This window comes from Coloeus monedula (genome assembly GCF_965178545.1).
Source record: "Coloeus monedula genome assembly, contig: HAP1_SCAFFOLD_285, whole genome shotgun sequence".
NCBI classification, from domain to species: Eukaryota; Metazoa; Chordata; class Aves; order Passeriformes; family Corvidae; genus Coloeus; species Coloeus monedula.
In genome coordinates, this window is record NW_028120652.1 from 148,127 (window position 1) to 170,333 (window position 22,207).

The 22,207-nt window shown below is 46.0% G+C and overlaps 1 pseudogene across 1 annotated transcript in view; it reads right to left on the reverse strand.

Moving 5' to 3' along the window:
- The window catches only part of LOC309585764 (epidermal growth factor receptor kinase substrate 8-like protein 2), a 108,128-nt pseudogene extending 97,216 nt beyond the window's left edge, over positions 1–10,912 (reverse strand). Inside the window, exons 1-5 of the transcript in view lie at positions 10,801–10,912; positions 9,915–10,034; positions 8,918–9,065; positions 7,644–7,827; positions 7,105–7,237 (exon numbers count right to left, since the gene is read on the reverse strand). The product of the transcript in view is annotated as an epidermal growth factor receptor kinase substrate 8-like protein 2 (transcript). The remainder of the gene's footprint in view (positions 1–7,104; positions 7,238–7,643; positions 7,828–8,917; positions 9,066–9,914; positions 10,035–10,800) is intronic.
- Between the last annotated feature and the right edge of the window lie 11,295 nt (positions 10,913–22,207).

Sequence of the window (22,207 nt, forward strand, 5' to 3'; positions counted from 1 at the left end):
GCAAAGTTTTGGGGGGTAGAAATTAAAATGACCTGTTGGGCAGAGAATGGACATACTGAGGTGAATATCAGGTAATAAGTAGTGGACAAGTAGCAATAATTTTGGAGGTGAAAGCTGGGGTGATGTGTGGCAGGGAGAGCGTACATCCTGAGGTAAAGTGAGACAGTACTGGAAAGATAGTGAAATATTTCAGGGTAAAACTTGATGAAATCTCCAGGATAGAAAGAGAATATTTATAGGTCAAAAAGAGTAAATAGTTAGTGGGCAGGTAGGGAAAATACTGGGGGTAAAACCTGAGGTTATCTCTAGGGGGAGAGAATGAACATAGTGAGGTAAAAATCAGGCAATGACTAGTGAATGTTAGGGCAATTTTGGGGGGGTAAAACTGGAGCTAATCTCCAGAGTAGTGAATGAATACTTTCTTGTAAAAAAGAAGAAATCAGAAGTGCACAGACAGGGACAGCTTGGAGGGAAAATCTGAAGCAATCCCCAGGGAAGAGAATGAACAGCATGAGGTAAACTGAGGTAGTCACTTGCAGAGACACAGTGAAAATTTTGGGGATAGACACTGAGACATTCTGGAGGACAGAGAAAATTACTTTTGGGGGTAAAAATGGGATGATGGGTAGTGCAAAGCTTGTGGGAAAAACTTGAAATAATCTGTAGGAAAGAGCATGAGCATTTTGATGGAAAAATGAGATATTTATTCTTTGCTTCCCTTTGGGATAACTTAATCTGCACACTTCCATGAGCAATTCCTTGGCTTCTCCTGGAGAAAACCCCCATGGCAGAGGCAGTGTGCAAAGGAGCCCAGAGCTGTGCTTGGAGCAGAGAGTGCTGAGAGCTGCGTGTGCCTCTGCTGCCCCAGGCTGGCAGTATCCCCATGGAACAGACTGGGCAAATGGGATTAGAGGAAGCACAATCCCTTCCTGGAAGAGGTTTTCTCCTGTGCAGGTCAGGCACAGGGCAGGAAGGGAACTTTGGAGATCAGCTGCTTTCCCCCAGAAAGCATCACTCACACCAGCATGGATGACATGACCTGTGCCCACTGCTCACCATGCACCTGGCCAGAATCAAGAGCAAAGGTTGGTTTGGGTGTGAGCACTTGAAATAACTTTGAAAGAGAAGCAATCACCTTTTGCTGCTTCTTTCTTTCTTGCAGATGCTGGGATTGCCTCTGGGCACATGTGCTGAGCTCTCCCTGCAGGGAACTGTCAGCCCTGAATGCCTGTGCAATAACTGCAGCTGCCCAGGCAGGCACAGGAAACTATTCCACACATTAAATTGCCATGACCCAAGGCACTCCTGGAGAGAGAGTGTAGAGAGTTAGAGCACTGATCCTGCTCCCTGCTTTCCCAGTAGTGCATGAACATGATTTCATCCTGATCCTGAGAGCTCCAAGGACAGTAACAACTGAGGTGCCACTGATGCTGCCACTTTTCTGATGGGCCTGGCCCAGAACCATAGCCCAGCAGGGGTCTGTGGGAGCAGTTCAGTTCCCCCTCCCTTCCTGCACTCTGGGCAGTTCCAGGAGCCATCTGATCCCTTTCTGAGGTTGCCACCACAGCCTAAGCTCCCCCCCCCCACTGGGCCATGATGGCATCTGCGTTCCCAGAGCCAGCGAACGGTTCCAGCCCTCGCACCACTGCCGCACATCAGGCCGGGCTAGGGGAGCTAAAATAAAGCCTGGAACTCTCAAGGGTAAACTGGCACCACAACCACAAACCTCCCTCACTTGAGAGTAAAGAGGTGTCCCTGTATTTACACACGTCCAGGAACAATACTCCTCTAGAGCAGGCGTGGATTTACTTTTTTATCAGTTGAACTGGCACTGCTGCCACCTGATGCCATTAAATTCTCCATCCCCACAATCCCTGGTTACCCTTGGCTGTGGGGTTTTTGCTGTCCCACAGTGAGTTAGGAGGGATCTCTGGCCAGCCTTGTTGTCCAAGAGCATTCAAAATCCTAATCCTCACTTCTCTGACTACTGACTACCTTAAACGCCACTCTGCGTTGTGCAAAAAAGTGCCTTGGGCCCACTGGGAACTGCACATCTCTAACAGCTGTTCTCAGTTATTCCAACTGAGTAAAATAATTATTAAGGAAAAGAGGAACCAGTTAAACCTAACAACTTTTGCCTGATGTTTTCCTCAGGAATGAGTTAGGAGCGCAGTAGCAAGGCCTTCAGACAGGCACAGTGTCTGATATAAACTATATCTGGGCACACATAAAAAATAGGTTATATATAAATAGATAGCTATATGCCCTAATATATAATACATATTTATATTACAGAGTTATGTAAGGCATAAATATCTGCCCTACATATAACCAAAAATATTTATCACCAACTACCTCTAAATTACCCCCTGACCCCTGATGCTAGGAATGTAACATTTTTAGGGATCCTAAAATCAAACAGATGCAGGAAAATAAACCACGATTTTATGCCATTAATTCCAAGATGTTTTCCTGGATGTGTGCTGCTCTGTCTGTTTTTCTGTAAGATCTTGTGCCTTATCCCTGAAGTGCACTCAGAATTGTCAGGATCATGAAATCCATTTGGGATTTTACTGTTGCTGCAGTATCCAGTGAGATGAGTTTTTTCAAAATTATTTCTCTTGGACCGAGCACATCTCCTCAAGTTCCTTCTTACTTTCTGCATCCTGGAAATGCAAAAAGGGAAAAGATCAATGTACAGCTCAAGTGAAACAAATAAAAAGCATCATTTCCCTTCTTTCTCTCCAACCCCAAATCAGTTTTTAAGCATATCATGGAATCCTGGAATGGTTTGGGTTGGAAGGAGTCTTGAAGCTCATCCAGTTCCACTCGCTTCCACTGGGCCAGGCTGTTCCAAGCCCCGTCCAAGCGTGAGTCTGAAAAACCCCAAACAAGTCCCAGATCTAGACAGCCCACTGGCAGAAAACCCAAAATTAATTAGAGCAGCAGAGCCTGGCTTCAGTCTGGCACTTCTCCTTGACAGCACGCAGAGCTGAACGGAGTGGTCAGGGCACACTCGAGGGCAAACTGGGAGAAATCACGGCGGGGTCTGCCCTGGGATGGAGACCCAGCGCCGCGACCGAGCGCCGTCCCGCTCGCCCCCCCTCCGGCCCCAGGGTGGGTCGGTCCCCGCAGCGCGCGCCCCTTCGGCCGGGCTCGCCCACTCTCCGTGAAGAGGGGCGGGAGAGGGGGCTAAGCAGAAGCTGCGGAGACAGGATCCCCTCATGCCGCTTCTCACCGTTGAAGTCCCCGGTGTCGGCCACCACCGTGGTGTGGTGCTTGAGCTGGTCCAGCGCCGACTCCACCTTCTGCCGCTTCACGGGGGACACCGACACGTCCGCGGCTCCGGGGGACTCGCGCGCCCAGGAGGGACGGTACGTGCCCGAAGGGCACCGGCCCGCGCGCTCCCGCCGCCCGCCGCCAATCCCAGCCTGGCTGGGCGGCAGCGGCCAATCAGGAGCGCGGACAGGAGACGGACGAGGCCGCGGGAGGAGCCGAGGCGGGGCAGCGGGAGGGAGAGCGATTCTGATTGGCTGGTTCGTGAGGGCCGGGCGGGGGTTCGCCTTGGCGACCGTGACGCCGCCATCGTCCCCGACGGAGCGTATCGGGGGAGTCTCCTGGCCCCGAGATCTCTCGGGCCCGGAACCTCCTGTCCCCGGAGTCTCCGTGTCGCCAGAACCCCCGGCAGTCTTCCCCGCGGCCGGTACGGCGCCCGACCCGCCCCTGAGCCACCCGTCCCTCGTGGCCGCGCGGGGCCCGGGCGCGGCCGGTGCCGCAAGGTGGCGGCGGGCAGCCCCTGAGGGAGGCGGCCGTGAGGGAAGGCTCGGGGCCGCGTCGGTGGTGCCCCGCTGCAGGAGCTGAGCGCTCTGGGCTCCCTTCCCCGCCGTTGTGGCAAGGTTCGAAATGGTTTATCGAGTGCAGCTCCAGGCGCTGAGAGAGCCCTCGGCCCAGTAAGGCAGGTGTTTTGGGCTCGTGGTTCGCCTGAACTTTATTTAGGCTGTAAAAGAGGTGATCTTGTTAGTGTGGGCCCACTTGGAAATTGTACTCTCCAAAACATCTACAGAAGGAATTACCAGTTATTTCAGCTGGGTAATTTAATTGTTAAGGAAAAGAGAAGACAAACTTTTGCTTCTGGAAACAGGATGGCTCTTGGCTGGAAATGTTGGAGAATCCGTGTAACAGGCTCCTAGTCATGGGGTTATGCTGTTCCCTCTTTCTGTATGGTTCCACTTGGGACAGCTGCCACAGTCGTTCCCCTTCCAGAGAGGCAAGAATGTGCTTTTGTGCAGCCTTCTCATGCTTTGCCCCTATTCTTAAGACACAGCTATCCAGGCCGTAACATCCTTCCTGTTGAATGTCAGTCCCCAAACCCAAAAGGAAATGTGTGGTTTCAGACATTCTGCTGAGTTTCTGAGACTCTCAGTGACAAAGCATTATGAAAACCCAGTGAAAGAGACGGAGATGGAGTTATAACTTAACTATTTTAATAAATCTTGTACAGTGCATGGTTATATCATTGTCTCCTTCGCTCAGTTACATCAATGTACAGTAGTTTATAGCAGTGTCTGCAGGCAGTACAAACAGAACAGATGCACAGCTCAGTCGCGTGGAAATTTGTAAAAGTGGCCTCTGCAATAAGGTCTACTGAGCTATTTGTTTTAGGAAGTGCTCCTGTGGCTCCCGGCTTTACAGAGCTGTCATGTACACTCCTGTTAAAATCCCAGATAACCGTAATTCCCTGTGATTTGCTTTCCTCTACACCCCAGGACTAGAAGATGGTGTGTTTCCTAGCTCAACATTCGTTTTTATTTTCATTTTAGAAACTTTTCGCCTCCCGTGCTTGCCATCCTGCCTCCCATCTCCACCCTAATCCGGAGCCAGGGCTTCTCAGGAGGATTGTCCTCTTCATCCCTCCCTGACAAGGTGAGTGCCCTTCTCAGATCCTAGCAGGGCTGTGACTAAACCCAGGATCCTCCCCTGCCTGCACCCTAATTCTGCTGGTGAGAGCAGTGTCCTGTTTCAAATGAAGAAAACAGATTATCCATTGGAGACGCTTAAGAATGAAGCGAAAACTAAGGTGCACTGGTGTTCTCAGTTTTAGACATGAGCTCCCCAGATGCTGTTTTAAAGCTTTTTCCATTAAATGTGCAATGACAGGCACAAATTTGGACAAAGACTCAGCATGTGCTGAGAGAGAAAACCCAGCTGTCCCTGGGCTGTGGGCAGCTCTGGAGCTCTGTGTGCTTCACTGCTTTGCAATCAGATTGGTCTGTCAGTCAAACAGAGCTAGAAATGCAATGTGCCAAACTTGCTGTGGACAGGAACTACGCTGCTTGCTTGAGTTTTGAAATGGTGAGTAAATTTTGGAAGCATAATCACTTAATTCTGCTTCTAGGGAGAGGGATTTTCCTCACCCCTATTTACAGATTGCTATATACAAATGCACATAACTTTATGAAGGAAAACGGGAAGTAAAGAGCAACACCCTGTGCTAAATTAGAGGGGGTTTTTTTCTTGTGGCCATTTAATTTGCGTTAAACCTGCCTTTCCCAGTGTGCTTTGGGGTTTCAGCTATTTGGGAATCATTTCAGCTGACTTTTTGCAGTGAAAATGTGAAGATGGGGACAAGTGACCAACACCCTGGGAAGGGCTGTGGGTGTGCCTGGGTCGGGAGCAAACGGTCAGGGCTTATCTTCTCCTGGTTTGAGGCCCGGTTTGGCAACACCACCACAACATTCCAGTGCAGGATCTGTGCCCCAGGGAAGGGCTGCACAGCTGCCCCCAGCCCCAGCCTCTGCATCAGCAGCGGTGGGCGGTTGGAACTCACCTATTTCCAGATTCAAATCCCTTTGTTTGTCACTCCTGCTCATTTCTAGGCACTGAAAGCTCATTTCAGCTGTTCAGAGATAGCACTAGCTGGTCCATGGATTTAAGGAAGCAGCCAGACTTTGGGAATGTGTGTTGCCATTCTAGCCTTGTCCAACGAGGGGGCACAGGGGGACAGGACAAGGACAGGCAGTTGTCACCGGCCCTGTGCTCGTGGGCTGCAGGGGACACCTGCACTGAGGAGGAAATGGAAATGGAAATAGAAAGGGTTAGGTTGCCCAGAGAGGTCATGACTCACCATTCCTGGAAGTGTCCGAGGCCAGGTTGGACAAGATTTGGAACAACTTGGGCTTGTGACAGGCATTCCTGCCCATGGCAGGGGGGTGGAATGGGATGAGCTTTAATGTCCTTTCCTTAAACCCAAACCATTGCAGGGTTCTAAAGCCTTATTCCTCTGGTCCAGGCTCCAAGCCTTGAGGCTGGCCTCTCTTGTGCTGTGTGCCACACCTGCTCTGCCAGGGGAGAGTGGGGAGCAGGGGACAGCCCTCGGAGAAAAGCTTTGGGGGTCTTTTTTTGCTTGAAGCCAGCCCTTGTACATCCAGCCCCGTGTGAATCCTGCTCTGATCGCATGCACGGAAAATTTCAGTATAAAATATATAGTTATAAAAAAAATACTTCATGCAAAATTAAAACACCTTTCCCAGTGGGACATGGTCTTATTGTCAACCCTTCCCAACAGTGTTCAAGGAATTGTCACTCTGATGGCAGCTGGACCCCAAGGGGAGCTCTGTTGCATCTGGCCTGGGCCAGGAATCATTGCTTTCATTCCCTTTTTTTCTGCACTACTTAGGGCTAAGAGCTGAAATAAAGCAGAGAGACTTTAATTTGCAGAATCAATCCTTTCCTGGCGGCGCTTCGTGATTTCTTGGAGCTCCGACTCCCCTCTGCTTTTCTGGAATGGAAACAAAACAGGCAGTTTGGATTTGAACTTCAAGCTGCAGTTAAGTGACAGTATTTAATTAATGCTGTAAAAGTAGAGCTAGTTTCAAAGAGATAAGTGATATCAGTAAAAAGCAGATTAATTAGTGGAAACAGGGGGATCTTACAGATTTGCTCAAAAGACACTTCGGAATTTTTACGTGTGTTTTATTGCTGGTGTAGGTTTGGTTGCATTTTTTTTCCCCACAATTGTATTTTTTAAAATGCCTGTTTAATGAGCTATCTGACGCTGCTGGTACAGCCCCCATTCCAGCAGGAATTATCCAGAAAAATGCTTACCTCCAGCTGGTTTTTCTCCACTGTGATCTTGCTGTAGACTCTGTTTCCCTCATCACCGCACACCTTCTTCAGCTCCTCTCTGTTGAGGGAGAAGAGCTGAGCTCCGGTGAGGATGCCCAGGTGTTCCACGGTCCTGGGGAGACACAAAGTAGGGAGGTGACGATTGTGCTGCACGTGGCCTCGTGCCAGAGGTGAGGAGTTGGAGATGGGAGGCCAGGAGCTGCAGTGGGACCATATCACGGGGCCCTGGGGCTGTTCCAAGGTGGCAGCTGCAATTCCAGTAGCATTTCAGGCCTTGGATTTAGTTAGTTAACTGTTTATCTCCAAGAAAATATTTATACCAGAGAAAGGGAGTGACTTTGGGCTCTGAACATTCTGGTTATAGAGCCTGGATTGAACAGGGTTGAAATCTAATTTGCAACACAGGCTCTGTAAGTAAATCCAAGTGGCTTGTCCCAGGTGAGATGGTGCCGGTGGCCTCCCCCGCTCCTTCTCCAGGGAAGGACGAGCATTGCACGTGGCAATAGGGCAAATCTTACTCTTTGCTGAATGACTTGGCCTCCAGCCAGGCTTTGACTTCTTCAGTGCTGGATTCAAAGGTGAGGGGCACGAAAACTTGCTGAGGCTTTTCCACTTTGAAATTCCTGTGGGGAGGCTGAATTTTATTGTTTGTGATCTTCTTTAGCAGCTCGTCGTTCAGCTCATCCGTTTGGTGAATAAGTTCTGTAGAAACAAGTAGGGAATGAAAGCAAGTCTTCAGTCAAAAATGCCATTAAATGTTTGTGGGGAAACTGTAAGGCAGATGGGGATGTGGCTCAACATTCTTATTTAAATTCAGCCCAGAAAAGTGATTCCCATTTTCCTGTGCCCCTGTGTTGCCATTTATTTTGCTCCCATCACCCCTTGGCTGTTGCCTGATGTGGAAGCACAGTTCTGTGAGAATCTACAATTGGAGGTTTGGAATTGAGACCTTTTCAGTCCTCTCTGCTGCTTCTAGTCACTAATTTGCTGATCGCAGAGCTCCAGGTTTTGCTCCGCAACAGAACGGAAGCGGCAGGAAGCACAAACTGGGAATGAGCAACACACTCATGATGGGATGAGCTTGAAGGTCCCTTCCAGCCCAGGGCATCCTGTGCTTCTGTGAAAACTCCAGTGACTCTTCATCCAGTATCGCTTTCCCCATGAAACTCCTGAAGACTGTGGAGAATAACTCAGTGATACGAACAGATTTGTGTCCTTGTATTGTGGGGCTTCCTGTCGTCCCAGAAGGGCTCCTGCTTCCAGGAGTGGACAGGGTGGGATAAGGGGTGAGGTGAGCAGGGCCCCAGATCTCTCTCCTGCTCTGTGAGCCCCACAGCACGTGCAGGGTGAGGGAGTGATGCGGATCTCCTGTTTGGCCGGGAATTCTGTGGAACCACATGAAGGAAGCGGCCAGGCGGGCACTGTGTGTGTGCCGGGAGATGAGCAAAAGGAAGTGAGAGAAAGGGATTGACCTGAGCTGTTCCTTAGACACACTTAAACATTTTGGAAGAGAAAGGAAACTCTCTCCTTGGGAGGAGGAGGAGGAGGAAGTTAGAACTGGAGGAAGGAGGCATGGGGTGATCACTTATTGCCCTGCTCGGCCCGGGCCACCCGAGAGCCCCGGCGGTGTCACAAGCCCCAGGGCTGCTCTCTTGGCTCTTGTCCTGCCTGGAATGGCCTCCAGACACAGTGCTGCTCCATTGCTGTGATCAGTAAAAGGTGCAGGGGAGCCCCTTGGGCAGGTCTGGTCCCCCGAGCGCCCAAACCCAGGGGAGCCCAGAGTGGGACACACACGTGCGTTCTTTGGCGTCCTGTGCAGAGTGGCGCGACAACATCTCAGTGCCCCACTTATCCCCGGCGTAGCTGGCAGGCAGCTTGTGGGTTGGGCTGGATGGGCCATAGCCCCTGGGGCTCAGGTCTCCTTTGTACCTCTGGTTAGACTGGTTAGAAAGGGAAAGAAAAGTAAGAATTTTTTTTGGTCGTTTTTAATTTTCTTAAGCTTTCTGCCTCACACCCACGGAGGGACAAACTGCCGTGTTCTCCTTGTGCTGATGTGGGGCTGGGGAGACCTCAGGTGGAGCTGCATGGAAGAAGTTAATTTCTGGGAATGAAGAACCCAAAGCAAAGTCTGAAGTTTGCGCAAGGGAATTCCTAGTTGTGCCAAACGTGTTCGATCTCATTGGAAGGCAGAGCTCACTGCTCCGTAGCTGGGATGTGAAGCGGGACCACTGCCAAGGGCCTGGAGCGGACTGGAAAGTTTTTTGACGTTTTGATTAAACTAGCAGGGATTTATCCAGAAGCCTGCTGGGCCGCCTTAGGCTTTGCCCAAACGCTGCAATACCAAAATGGGGAAGCAATTCCATGCTTCCCTAGGGTGTTTAGAACACTCCAGCTCCACGTTTCTGCAGTGCAAGTTGCAGTATTCAGTTAATTCTCACTTAGATGGTGTTTCCATCTGCCTCCACTCCAGTAACGTGTTCCTGGTGCTGAACTGAACTGGCTGAGGGAAGTGTCCATCTTTAATTTAACCCCCAAGAAAAATCTTGATGTGGAAAAATATGGAAAGCAGGAGGCTGGTGCACAAATAGGAAGGATAGGCCTTATTTGGGAAGACGATCGTAGCAAAATGTGAATTTTATCATAGGAGACTCAGGAATCTCCTGGCTTTGTCTACTTCTGAAGGTCTGTCCTGATTGGTGCATAGTATCCTAAGAAATCAGGGAGGTCTAATGACAACATTATTCCCAGAGGCAGATTGTGCCCTGCAGCTGATACCAGTCAGGTATTACCTGACTACAGACCTGTTTGAGCTCTTCCAGTTTCACCACATCCAGGATATTGTACGGAACATAACCGGCCTGCCCACTCCGGTTGAGCAACTTCCACCACTGCTTATTATCTTCCAACACCTGAGAGAGGGACAAAAATAAATCTGCTGTGGGAAAATGGGATTTCAGGCATAAACAACCAGGATATAGCGGGGCCGAACCATCCAAAAGGTGAAGTTGCCAGAAGGACATCACTGAGGCCAGGAGCTCTAATCAGATCTGTTGCTCTCAGATGCAATCCAGGACTGAAACTTTTCCTGGAAAGCATCAGAATGTATCGTAAGGATGAACAGGAGAGCACCTCTGCGTGCTGAAGAACTCATAGTTCCTACATAATGTCCCTGTTTCTCCAGACCTTTTTTTCCTAATGACTGAGTTTCTGATGTCTTTTTGCATTAAAATAAATAATTAAATAAATAAAAAGCCACATTTTGCAGAGAAACCTTTTCCTCAGGTCACAGATCAGTGTCAGCCCAAGTCACGTCCCACCTTGTCCAGCTGCCAACAGTGCTGCAGTAAGAGAAAGGTTATGAGAAAGGTGCTTTTCAGAGAAAACAAATCCTCGTGGAGGAGGAAGTGGTGATAAGGAACCGACCCAGCGGGGGATGAGCAGGGCTCTAGAGCGAGTTGTTGTCCTCCCTCCTCACTGTGGTTAAAATGGGACCGATGTCTTTGAGCTGAGGAAATGACACAACACAGCACAGGCAGCCTGCTCCAGCTTTGGGTTTGAGCAAAGCTTTGTGTCACTGCTGAGATACCACCAGGGAAAATGGAGTTGGTGCTTGTTGCTATCCCGAGCTCTCTCCTGCCCCTGGGGGACACACCTTTTCCAGGAGCGGTCACGTACCTCCAGGATTTCATCCTTCAGCACCGAGAGCTCACTGGCGTTTCGCGCGGTGAAATCGTAGCGGATTTTGGCAAATCTCTTGGGCACAGCCACCCCCTGGGCCTCGAAATTCCTGCAGAAGAGAAGTGTCCTGAAGTTCATTAACCTGAGCTAGACTGTTGGAAGGACTCTGTGTGGAAGCTGGAATTGTATTAGAGGATCATCATAAACTAAAAATATATGTGACAATGTGGCCAGATTGCAATGAATCTAAAGACAGGACAGGGTTGGCTCGAGCTCACAGAGCTGCTGCCTCCAGTGTAAACTAACCGCCTCGTGAAAGCAAATGGTTTTTCACAGACATTATTCAAATAAAAGGGGAAAGGGGAAAAAAAAACCCAACCAAGAAAAAAGGAAGGTTCCCATTAGCAAAAAAAGCCTACATGAAAAAGTGAGGTTGTGAGCTATGGCCGAAGGGCCGAGTTTGGTGCTGATTCTCAATCAATTCAGCAAATGACAGTGCATTGATGCAACTGTTTTTTTAGTCAAATTTAGTCCTGATTCTTCACAGTAATTTGCCTCAAGAAAATGAGCCCCATATCCTTTGGTGAGTTCCCTGTTGGCTGAGGCCCAGACCTTCAGGCCGTGACTTCTCAACATACTTGCAGTGAGACTGGCTCCCTCTTAATTGCTTCTTTTTGAAGTATGGTTTGTCACTATCATCCTGCTGAAGATGAACAGGGCTGGTGTCTCATCTTCATATATTCTTCCCCCTTGTCCCCTCTCCTTCTTTTCCCCTTTTTCACCTCTAAATAAATTTCTTAAAGGCGATTTAACCCTGGGATAGTCTAATCCACTTTAGTCCTTCGTGGTCCACCCTCAGATAGATGTGTTGGCACAGAAGAAGTAAGGGTGTTCCTTTAGGATCTGATACTGTAATAAAGGGAAGAGAAAGATGAAACAGGCATTTCATGTTTGTCTGTTTTCTCTCCATGTCATTTCGTGAACATGTACTCACACTTGGCCAAGAGTAGTGCATTCAGACACTGCATATGAGTGTTGAAGAGGGGACTGAGAAGGAAGAAGCTTAGTGTTCTGCAATAGGAATTATGCTTTGGGGATTTTACGAATTGTTTCCCTCTTTTTCACCATCATGCTCTTCTTGCACACTTCCTTGTCTTTTGCTATTGAGCGAAAGTCTGGAGGCTCAGAAAGCCCAAGTTTCATCTGAGAAAGATTTCCTGTGTCAGAGAGAACGGAAGGGATTCTGTTTCCATCCTTTCATGCCAGGAAGGATGAACTGCCTGTATCAGGAGGTGCCGAATTGGTTCTGGGTGCTGCTGTAGCTCACAGAATTGCAAGACCCAGTGCTGCAGGAGTTCAAATAACAGACCGGTGGAAAGGCTCAGGGGCCACAAGCTGTGCTGCATCTCTCATGGACTTGCAAGGAACCTCTCCTTTGGTGTCTGTGCAAGTGCTGGCTGATGTGGGCACTAGGATTGCTCTTTTAATCAGGCAGCTCCAGTACCTTTCAGAAAAGAATTTTCATGGCACATCATGAGCCATTAATCTCTTGACTAACCATAACATTTCCTTACTCCTTGGTTTTACAGCATTACTCAAACACTGACATTTGTCATTTCACCAGCCATCTCCCTTGACCTCTAGCATCAGGCACTTGCAGGGGGAAGGATCTGGTCTCACAAATATTTTCATACTCTGATCTCTGTGATTTATTAACCATGAAGTTTTGCCTTCAGAACTCAAGATGCCATTTCAAATAATTTCATGTGCAAAAGTCGAGTTATTGGGCAAAAGGGATCCTTGATAGCTGGGTACAAAGGACAGCAGGACTGCTGTTGCTGTTTTCTTTTCAACTACTGTGCTTGCTGTGTGACCTTGAGGAAATAGGTTCACTGCAGCTTTATGGTTCCGTTTTTGCATAGGGAAAATAAGGGCAGTGATAATTGCTTTCAGTTGTAAAACACTTCAAGATTTATGGAATATGAATGATTCTTACTAAGTGAAAAGTGTTGCAAAGCTGGCTTAGTTGCACACTGTGCTAACAAAATCCCCTATCAGCCTATTGACCCCAGCCTGAAACACTCATTAAAGTTTATAGGACATTTTGGTGGATGAGTTGAGGCAGTTGTTCTGCTGGAAATATCATACTGAAAGCACTTTTAAATCCATCATCCGCTTTGACTTTTTTCTCTATTAAAACTAAACACAACTGCTTGCTCTTTCCAGTTTTCTTAGTTTAGTTTTTGATGGGTAAGTACTCACTGTTAACTCAGCTTGTACCCCCATGGCATCTGAGACATTACAGTTCATTCTAGTCATAGCATAAACACACAATAGCTGTTGTACTGAGACAAAAAGAGTTATAAAACATGTAAGATATCCAATGGACTGGTATTAACTATCAAGTTGCATGGTCACTTTTGAATGTCAAATGTTCTTTTTATGGATACTGCATTAATTTAATTTGTGCTTAAACGTTAGCTAGGCTAGACATTGGTGTTTGAAAAGTTTACATATTTTTCCAATGTCAAAATGTGTAAATTTAGTATTAAAGAAACAAAACATATTTACTTGTACTAGAGGAAAAATACTTTCGTAGCAAAGAAATTAACTGAGGTGCTCTTTAGAAATAGGTCTGGCTTGCTTACAGAATTGTTGCTTATGCAGTAAAGCAGATCTACAGATGTTTTCTTTTTTTCTTCCAGATAAAACTTGGATTGTTTGAAAAGTGGGGAGATATTTCACCATAGTACAAAAGAAGATACAGAAGAGGAGAGCAGAATGAGAGCTTTGCAAGTGCCACATGCCTGCAGCCTGCTGTCTTTAGCGATGCTGTTCCTTCCAGTCACTGGAACGTCAAAACAAAATATCCCAAGACTGAAGCTTTCCTATAAAGGTAAACTTTTCAGTAGTTTTTCTGATTCTGCCACTTTGGTTTCGATGTGATACTGCCAGCAGTTCTTTTTGTATTACTAACCAGGAAATACATAATAGAAGCCTTAAAGATGGATGAATTCTGCCTCGGGGCAGTATTAAAATCTGGGTTTTTTGTTGTGTCGGGGCACATGTTTCTGAAGTATAAATGTCTTTTAAAAGTATTATTTCTGTTTGCTCCAAGAGGATGTTAACAGACTATACATAAATTAGAGGGGAGTGGTCCTTGAAAGGCTCTGAGGTGCATTGGAGACATTCCTGTGTGGCTGGTGCGGATGATGTGACACATGGAGGACATTCACACCTTCCTACAGCATCAGAGAAAGTTGAGAGCGCTGACTCAAGTGTTTCAAGGGGACTGACATTTATTTTTGTAATAATTCTTTTTCTATCACTAAGTGGGTATGTTAAACTCTTCATATGTGGTTTTCTTTCTCCTTGCCTCTTTGGATCACAAAAGCGTGATTCTCTGCAGAATTTCTTAGTCTTGTGTGTAGTTCTTGTTAAGAATGGTACCGTCTGAGGGATTTCAACACAGACATATTTATGTATTAATGGCCAATTTTTTAAAGAAGGTGGATTTCTTTTTGCTTTGCATGTACAGTACACCTCCACAGGCACAGAGATGTGTCACTGACACTTCCTTCTTTAGTGAAAACAAATGCTCTCCAGTTAGTTATGTTTCAGCTATGTCAGCCCCTTGCCCTTAGGGGAGCTATTTCTGCTCTGTTTTTCAAACTTATGTCTTCCTATGCATTGCAGAGTTACACTCAGGATGGTGTGATGGGACAGGCTGTAGAGCCTTCATCGGGGCTTATGATATGTTTATCATGAGTTTAACACCCAGAGAAATGTATTGAGTAAGCAGAATGACATGCTATTTATTTACAAGCTTCTCTTTTGCTAGATTTGCATGCCACTGTGCATGCTATTCCACTGTGTATATAAATGTGTTTGGATGTGTTTGTGCGAGAGAGACAGAGGAAGCAAGATCAAGGGATCTTGACAACATTTTTATAAATTCAGGGAACAGTTGCACTCCCTGAAGCCAATGCATACAGAAACTGAAAGAGCTGACATGAGTTATGAAAGTTAGCAGTAAAACCCTCCTGACATACAGCCGGCCTTCTCACAGCTAGGCCTTTTGAGCTAATTCCCAAAAGCAGCATATACCATATGGCCATGGCATTTACTGTGGATTTGACACTCACGATTAGTGAATTCCTCTCAACTTCAAAAGCAGATAGCCTTTGGCAAAATCCTGATGGATGCCTTTGGCAGGTAAAGAGGGGGAGAAAGAAAAATTAGTGAGGTCAACACAGGGGAAAAAAAATGGCTGAAATCTTAGTTTAAAATAGTGGCAGAGACCTGCTGGGAACAGTTGGGAAAATGCCTGAGCTCGTTTAAAAAGACAGTGAGCAGATGATTGATATTTAGGCCCTGACCCAAACTTTTCTTAGCAACTTTATAAACCTTTCAGTTTGGCTTGAGGGATACCGTTTCCTGTCCAAACTTATTCACCTATATCCCTGTAGGGGGGGAAAATCAACAACAGATACAGATGCAAAATAGCACATAAATCTTAGTTTTGAGAGCTGTGATGGAACTGAAAAGTCAGAAGAAAGAGAATTACCAGAATTTATTGTGCCTTGTCTTACTTTCTTGGGGGGTTGGAAGGTCTATATTTTTCCACATGGAACAAGAAATAATTTAATGCTGTTTTTTCACATTTATGTATTGTAAATGATTCCAGTATGGCTTATCATAATTAAACTATATTTTGCGTGTTGACAACAGAATATCAGATGTACTGAATATTTAATATAGTTGTGAGAATTAAGTCCACCTTCCTCCCCCCAAATCTTTCAGACAAAACAATTCCAAGGTTTCTGAGAATAAGATGTAGGAGAAATGAACTGTTTTGCCAGTTCTCATAAAATTGTTAGTCATGTCACTGACAAGTCCTGGCATCTCTGTTCTTTGGAATTCATACTTGAACTATCATGAAGAGGAGAATACAGGGCTCTTTTCCTTCTTTATGGAAAACAGATGAGAACTGGCCACATCAGGCAGTTCCAAAAACCTGGTCACATGTGTCTTTGAAGGGAAGGTTTCATCTCCTTTCAGGTGCAATGTGCTTATGGCATAGCTCCATCTTCCCAGAAGAGCTGAGCATTTGCTGGGGCAGGAGAGCTGGAAGTAAGCGGGACTTTGCTCTGCAGTTACTGAATCTTCCAGTTGCATCAATCAGTGGTGGATGGAGGAAGAGGGAGAGGGTAGGGTGGTTAAAGATGTGTCTATAACTGCAGGAGTGCTTCAATAAACCACAGCATGTCAAAGCTCCTTTGTGTTCAAACAGCAATTGAAATTTTAGACCTTCTCTGAATGGCAGTTATAGGTTTCCTTCTTCTCAAGGTTGTCATCTTAACGAATGGGAATCTGTGCAGGAAATGTTAAGATATTCCAGTGAGTGATGTTGGGATCAATGTAAAGTCATACAATGGATTTCCTTTATTGTTTGTCCCAGTCTAAAGATGTGTTCTAAAAAATTGTGCATGTATAAAACTAAAACTACACACAAATCAATTAAAATATGTTGTAGTACAGCATCAAAGTCATATATTTTCCACCTGTGTTAACCGAATACACTATGATCTTTAATCACATATCTCATCCTTTCACATTTTCCCTGATCCATTAGTTGAAAAATTCTCTTATTCACTCAGACTTAACGTTTAGATACTCGTTCATGTCATTACTATCCCAGAAATTGTCACTCCTCTTGTGATGTTTTTAGGGTGCTCTCACTGCATATACCTTACTTATTCTGTGTATCTTAGATACTTCTACAAGATTGAGGTGCTTTTACTACTACAGCTTTACTATTAGGAGAAGGTAACAAACTGTCTTCTAATAGAAGATTATGATCTTTAGAAAACCAGGGGATGATTTTGAGTAATATTCCATATTTTGACTCTCTTTGCCCAGTACTGCTTTCAGTCTAAGACCAACAGTGTGTATTTATCACTCATTTTCATGTAGCTGGAGATAACCTGTGACCTTCATCCAAACTGCAGAACTCCACAAGCACAGAAGTGATATTCAGCTTCCCTAAGCAGCACGTCCTTGTTGTCTGCTGCCTCATTTAACATCCTCATTCCAACCTCTAGAGCAGATGCAGAAGGTTTTCATATACCAGTCTAATTCATTAATGTCATTTTCAGGACAGCATCAGTTCTGTTACTAAAGAATGGAAGGCTCAGTGTCCTAATTCATGTATGTTTAATTCATACAGTGTAGACAGTCTTGTTTCTGTTAGATCTTCTGAGTAATAATTTTTCCTAATTCATTGGGAGGTCCTTCCATAAATATCGTGTGTGTGTCTTTTTAGATTTTACTTCATAGGGAGAAGTAAAGAATAGCCAGACCAGAAGGTTGATTGCCTTCTGAGAAAAAGAAGAAAAAAAAGCAAATTTTTCTCAATTTGTGGCTATCCTAAAATTTTCCTGCCGAAAGAGAGAATCCTAATTGCAAATTTAACCCTATTGATTTGATTTACTTGGCTGCTTTTCATGGACATTTTAGTAAGTGTAGTCTGTGTTCTCAGTGAATGCATTTATATTACAAAAGTGTGCACCCTAGTTTCTTGGCTGGGGGGCATGCCCTAGCCCAGATTTGGACATTGTCACCAGTGACATCCACAAACATCTATCATTCCCGTGTGGGAATGTGGCCATTCCCCAGAGCAAGCCATGCTTACTGTGACAGCGGTGACTTGGTCAGAGGACCAGGAATCCTGCATTGTGACACAGTCCAGAGGAATAAGCAGGACTGAAGGCAACGTTTGGCTTTTAAAGCAGGATTTACTTAGCACTGTTAGAAACGACTATGGTAGTAATTTACATCTAATAAACAAAAGCATTATTCTCAGCTGATTTGTTTTTCTCCATATAGAATGAATTAAGATGCAGTCTCATTCTCACTGAAGTCATGGCAAGAGTTTTTCCACTGAAGTAAATTGAAGCAAGATCAAATTCACGCTCCTCACTTTTTTCATCTTACCTAAATAAACTAAAGACAGGTAGTTCTTTCTCCTCTGCTGAAGGATGACAGTGCTAAATCATCAGCTCCACATGGAAATTAGCCATGTTTAAGGATTGTTTAGTTTCACGCAGTGTTTTGCGCACAGGATTTTCTTCCCCCAGAGTGATCCATTCTTAAAACATGGTGAAAAAGCAAACAGAGAACATTTTGGTGCCAGGAATTCTTTTGAAAATTTGACTGGGTGAGTGCATTTCCTTAATGTTCAAAAATTATCCTTTGACCATGCTATTTAACAGTGTCAAGCATTCTGTTCTCTATATTGTTTTTGCTTTAAACCTGTTTCATTTTAGAACTGATGAGATGCTTAACTGTTGCATCAGAGCAGTTAGTTTGTTCAGTTTCAGTACAGCTGGCTTATTTCTATGTCATGCATCATTTAATTATACATATAAAACATAGTTAAAATTGTACAGCTCCATGAGCCTCACTTAAACTGTCTGTGGCACTGCAGTAATCCCAGTACCCTGACGGGGTGTTGCACAGCTGTGACTGGTTGGAATGTGGTAAACTGGTGATGTGTAAGAGAGCCTAGAAGTGAGCTTGCATTTTGCAGCTGTGCTTGCTCTACTGGAAGAGGAAGTTAAACCAGAAAAAAACTGCTCTTGTGGCAATATCAGCATCTGTAAATCTGAATGCTTAATGAAAATCAAGGAAAATGTGCTGAGTGAGGAAGTGGTGCTTTTCCCTTGTTTGTCATTTAATTAATTTTTGGTGGTTTGTTATTTCTCAGAAAAATCTATCTCAGATTCCTCTGTGGAAAAACATGAAGTGTTTATGTGAGAGTGAAGATCCTAGTATTGGATGATTGTCTAGATATGCAAAAGACTTTGCCTGTTTTGTCTCAAAAATGCTTTCTGGAGGCAGTGATCATTGACACTTAAAATGTACCCTAGCTTGAAGATGGATGGGCACTGCTGTCCATGTGTATATGCTGTCAACTGAGTATAAACTTGAAGGCATTTATTACATCTTAGTAATGGGAAAAGCAGCAAATTTCTTACAGACATTTTTTTCCTTTTTTAAGCTAGTGAACTTGAAGGTCAGATTCAACTATATGTTGCATTTTCTGTCATATAATTATCATATCTATAATGTCCTGAAGAGCAGCCTCCAGTCAGTGACATCAACAGTTTACACAGCAGTTGAACTAAGAATAACCTTGGAGAACAGACCCATGTCAACCTCTTATGAGTGTAAACTGTAGTTCACAACAGTTTCTGTTTTTTCATGATCACAGAAGGGCCTCAGTTGGATAAAAGAAGAATTGTGTTCAAAAAATACAAAACTATTCTGCTGAATGTTCACTTTACTGTATCTCAGAAGAGGAGAGGAAACAAAACTGAAAGAGTAATACTTAATAAAGTATTTTTGCTCCCTTATAAAAAGAAGGACAGGACAACATCAAAAACAGCTTCCCTAGAAGAATGCAGGGAAGATACATGATAAGTGGCATCAGCTTGGAAGAGGGATCAAAACTCTATCTTTGATTACTTTTACTAATGACATCTGTTTAAGCAAATCCAATTCAGAGCAGTTTCAGGAATCCCAAACTTGTTCTCTTTCTGAGCACTATTTGGAGGGCATGATCTGCCTGACATCAGTGTCTGTCTAGCAGTGGACATCTGTGGTCACTGTGCAGGTGCTCGATTCACATCCTGTTTCCTTTTCCTCCCTCCCCATTTCTGCAGTTCCATTTATAGGTGAGTTCCCCAAAGAAGAGCTGAGGAACATAGGGGATGACTCTTCCGTACTCACAGTCCTTTGGAGATAAATACACAGAGATAGCAGAAAGAGTCAGAATTTCCTTTAATAAACCAGCGCAATATCAGACAGGAAGGGCCAGGAAGTGCTCCAAGAGCTAGAGCATTACACAGACGGGCTGGGAGGGCTGGGAATGTTCAGCCTGGAGAAGAGAAGGCTCTGGAGAGCCCTTAGAGCCTTTTCCAGTGCCTAAAGGCACCCCAAGAGAGCTGGAGAGGGACTTGAAGAGCCTGGAGTGAAAGGACAAGGAGGAATGGCTTCCCGCTGCCAGAGGGTGGGTTTAGATGGGATATTGGGAAGAAATCCTTCCCTGTGAAGGTGCTGAGGCCCTGGCACAGGTTGCCCAGAGAAGCTGTGGCTGCCCCTGGATCCCTGGCAGTGTCCAAGGCCAGGCTGGACAGAGCTTGAAGCAACCTGGGATAGTGAAAGGTGTCTCTGGCCATGGCAGGGGGTTGGAACGGGATAATCTTTAAGGTCCCTTCCCACCCAATCCCTTCTGTGATTCCATGATTCCAGCATCTCTACACACATGGAGAGCCAAAGCGCAGTGCAGCATCTTTGGCACCTGATCCTTAAGGTCACTTTGCTGGGCTGATGTTGGGAAACAAGACCTATGGATGGACTGATGAAGTCAGTCAATATTTTTGCCTCCTGCGGTGGAAAACACCTGCGATTCCTTTCCTTGCAGAGCTGCTGGGGGTTAAACAGCAGACAGTGCTTATGGGAATAACCCCTCAGCTGATCTTTGTCTTCCCTTGGTGGTTATTAACAGTGGCAGGGAGTTGTCTCCAGGATGCCCAAACGTCCCAGTGTCACTGTACGTGTCCGTGTGCGTTCATGAGGTTCCGAGGTGGGAGCCAAAGCTCCGGGCGTGCGGATCCATCACCTATTTCCATGTGGAGTGATGTTCTGTTTGAAGGCATCCCCGACCTGTGTCTGCTCAGCCGTCTGGCCACGCTTGAGTGAGGAGTTCCAGTAAGGATATCCATTGGCTGAGGAGAGCTGGAAAGGCAGACATGGAGTCAGTGTTACCAGGAAAGGGGAAAGCTGATCGGAGAAAAGGAGAGGGATAGTGGTAGATGAGTCATGGTCTGGCAGATTTTGGTCAAGGTGTTCTCCAGGGAAGCCTGTGTCCCTGGAGCTCAGTTACGCTGTAGGGTGCTGTTGCCTTGGATTGGGAGAGGCTCATTATTGCTGCCCTTTTCCAGCCTCATTTGCTTTCTGTATTTAACTGGGGCAACCAGATCCAACTGAGTTTTGAGCCAACTACTTGTTGCACGCCACCACTACCCCTGCAGCTCCATTTCTCTGGAAAAGGGGGAGGGAGAGTGAAGAGACAGGGACACAGGACTAACCTTCCTCTTGCAAGTGTCCAATGTCTATTTCCCAGGGAGCTCCACGGAAGATTTCTGTGGGTGGTTCCCAGCCGTTGTGGAATTTGGGGATGTAGGTGGGGATGTTCGTGTCTCGGGGCCACTCGGCTCTAGGACAGAAAGTGGGAATATGAGGGGACATTCACGAAGAATGTGTCTTTCAGGGCATCCCCTGAAAGAAGAAGCAGGAGCATCAGGGAATCCAAGCATCCCGTCTGCGTGGGGAGCCTGGGGAGATGGCAGCTCTGTCCTTACCTGGATCTGGTCCATGTCTCCCCCAGGGAATCCCAGAGGTTTATCTCTTTGGGTGTCAGGTGTCCTCTCAGGAAATCGGTGGTGTCTTTAGAAAGCAGTGGGCTGAGGACAGACGGGGCCAGCTCGGGGCCACCGCAGCTGTTGATGATCTGGGTCACACACAAACCACACAAAGAGGAGAGAACTTGCAGGAAACGGTCAAAATGTCAAACCAGGGACACACAGATGAGCAGGAAGCAAAGACAAAGCTGATCCTTGGATCAGCACAGTCACTGCAAGAAACATCAACCTAAGTCTTTGAAGGAGACTGGACAGTTCAAGGGAACATGAGATTTTTTTGGATTGGAGTCAAAGGAAGAGCTGATCTACAAATGAGCTGTTGTTACAGACGAGTGAAGTGTCAGAAGCTGACACTTCAAAAAATGGAAAGTATCTTGCTATTCCTTTGTGGCTCCTTTTCCAAGTTGGGATTTCTGCTTCCAAGCATTTTCAGTGCAAATACTGAGCCGTATTTGCCTGAAGGTGAGACCAGACAGATTCCCAGTGGGGATTCCAGCTGGCTGCCCCTTTTGTTCACAGTAATGCCTTATTGACCCGGTGGAAGGATTCATATTTGCTGGGATTCCTGTATTTACTTCAAGCTTCAAACCGGATCAGAGGCCAGGAACAACCGGCATTGCTTCTGGAAGTTCCTGAGAAAGCTGTGGCCAGGTATGAGCAGTTTTCCAACCCTGTTGCACAATCTATCTACTTGTAAGTGTGAACTAGAAATAAAAGGAGTTCCCAGTGAGACCTGGGAATAAGATTTACCAGTTCCAGCGGCCTGAAGAGGAAATGCACCAACTCTGAAGCACGGGGGTTTTGGATGTGCTTCCTTAGTTTGGCCTGAAAAGAGAACGTAAACACAGTTTAACCCTAACCTGAGTGTGCCTTCTCTTTTCTGTCACATGGGGCGAGTGTTGTGGACTGATGAGAAG